This window comes from Nematolebias whitei, chromosome 5 (assembly GCF_014905685.2).
Source record: "Nematolebias whitei isolate Nwh7 chromosome 5, NemWhi1, whole genome shotgun sequence".
In the NCBI taxonomy this organism is placed as follows: domain Eukaryota; kingdom Metazoa; phylum Chordata; class Actinopteri; order Cyprinodontiformes; family Rivulidae; genus Nematolebias; species Nematolebias whitei.
Window position 1 is genome coordinate 5,329,459 of NC_056502.1, and position 2,381 is coordinate 5,331,839.

Here is a 2,381-nt window from a genome sequence, read left to right on the forward strand (position 1 = left end):
GAGGAACAAGGGCGGCATGGAGTGACAGGAGCAGGCTTGAGCTGAGAGATGGGTGATAGGCAAAACAAAGCAGGGAAACAGAAATTATTGCAGGAGGGGTCGGGTGACATGGGCAGGAGAACACAGCATGAAGGCAGGAGTACGGCATTAATATAATATTATTATAAAAGTCCGATCTGTGAGTCTGTCTCCCACTCTGTCCAAGATGACTCCCGGACACTAACTCCTCCACATGAAGCAACAACCCGCTGCCAAATCTTAAAGATTCAGATGAAATGTAATGACATTACCACATCGTCCATTAAATTTCCATAAAAGCAACAGAGGTCACTCCAACATGCTGCCTTCATGTGGATTCACTTGTGCTTACCTGGACAAAGCATCTCCTCTTGTTGTCAAAGATGCAAGGCATGCAAAATTAAAAATGAGCAAAATGCAAGCTAGTAGAATCCCCAAATAATGTATTGATCTGGCGGCACATGCTAATTCTAAAGCAGACACCCTTTTAGAAGCTCAGCACTCTTACTACCGAGATCTGAAACTGTGTTTTAGATAATGCTGTCAACGCACCAACGTGTTATTAAAAAGATAAACGGGTTTAACTGCGTTCAAATGTTCTGTCATCATAAGTTCATTTTCTTGAAGGTGCTAAAGTTTCATAAGCATCTTTCTTTTAAATCGGCGACAGTTTCTCATCCCAGCTGCCGACACCTAATATCACAAACGACGGCACATTTCCCCAAACAAGCCTTGGATGTTTAAATGAAAGATTTTCCAGGCAGGTGAGCTGCAACCAAAGCTTCATGTCACCGGCCTTCACTTCCAGAATGAGCCCTTTAACCTCACACGCCAGAATGACTGATAAACCACCTGAGCTCTGATCTCACTCAAGGTAAGGAGCCCGATGACGTCGTCTTCCTTTTACGCAGCTCAAAACTGCAGCTTCGCTTTTTCTTTTTAAACGTCATTTAGATTTTCATTCTGACACTTTTACCCCAAATTCCCCGTCTCCTCCGCTCTTTTTTTTTTTAAGGCCAGGATTTAATTTATGAGCTGCCGTTTCTGACCTACTGCGTGACCCTGCACCTTAAACGCATTCCAGAGGAGCCAACACATTTATTTGGCAGATAAATCACTGCTTACCAAACGCAGGTTGGTGCAAGGTCACCGTTGTGGAGGAGCATAAAAATGAAATTATTGAGACGGAGGGTCAAGCTGAGTCCTTACACTGATGTCAGATGAGCTTTATCGGTAAATAAAAATCTGACCCAAACAAGTTTAACTAAACACAACTCATATTTAACTGCTGACGGTCAGTTTCTTCTAATGACTCAACTTAAAAAAAGCAGCACTTTGCGTGATGAAGCTTCATTTGACTCAACGGATGCTGGACTAAAATAATCTGACTGGTGTTGTTGCAGCAGTAATTAACACGGCAGTCATGCAAGATCAGCATGAAACTAACACGTGCACGCTGAGGACCTTTGGGCCCTAATTTTGCTGCATTTAAAGACAACTCTGACCAATAGCAATTTTAGCCTCTTTTGGGGGGTGCTCATGCTCCCCTAAATATTAACTCAGCCCCCTGAAAAATTAAGAAACCATCAATAGGATTTTGTAAGGAAGCTCAGTTCTCAAATCTTAGATTCCCCAAACTATTGAATAAATATTGAATAAATATGGAATAAATAATGACACTCTTAAATGGGCCAGTTTAAATTTTTTTTTTTTTGCACGAGTCAGATCCACGACACTACCTGTCAATCAGTCCAGTATGCTCGTCAGCAACTGACCAATCAGCGACCTCAATTTGTCCAAGAGGTAAACGCCCCTTACCTGCAGGAGCCCCACCCACTTTTCCTCTGACAACATTGTTGGGGTTTTGCATCACAAACACTTTGGCGTCAGAGGTTAATGGTTAAATTAAAGGTTAAAACTTAAAGCTAGTTGTGCTTTGTTTTGTGTTTTCTATGTAGATATATGTTGCATCTTCTGGTTGCATAAGTTTTAGTCTTTGTTTGCTCTGATCCTTTAAAAGTCTTATTTGTGACAGAGCTCTTCGTTTATACCACCCTGAACACGCTCGATCTCGTCTGATCTCGGACGCTAAGCAGGGTCGGGCCTGGTCAGTACTTGGAGACCTGCCTGGGAGTACCAGGTGCCGTAAGGTGCTGTTCTCACAAACCTCACTATGTTCAAGCCAACAGCCATTGTCAGTACTGGGGGCTAAGCCCCCCTAAAGGTCAGAGCCTAGAATCGCCCCTGACTCTAACGTTAGCAGCTCTAATAAAATGTTATTTGTGGATATAAAAGCTGTGAATGCACCGACTGGAAGGGCAACGACAAACTGCACGGTCTTTTCTGAGCAGGCCGTTTAACTT

At 42.9% G+C, this 2,381-nt stretch overlaps 1 pseudogene; it reads left to right on the forward strand.

The window, feature by feature from the left end:
• Nucleotides 1-2,055: 2,055 nt before the first annotated feature.
• On the forward strand, nucleotides 2,056-2,170 carry LOC119410458 (annotated as a pseudogene).
• Nucleotides 2,171-2,381: the final 211 nt, after the last annotated feature.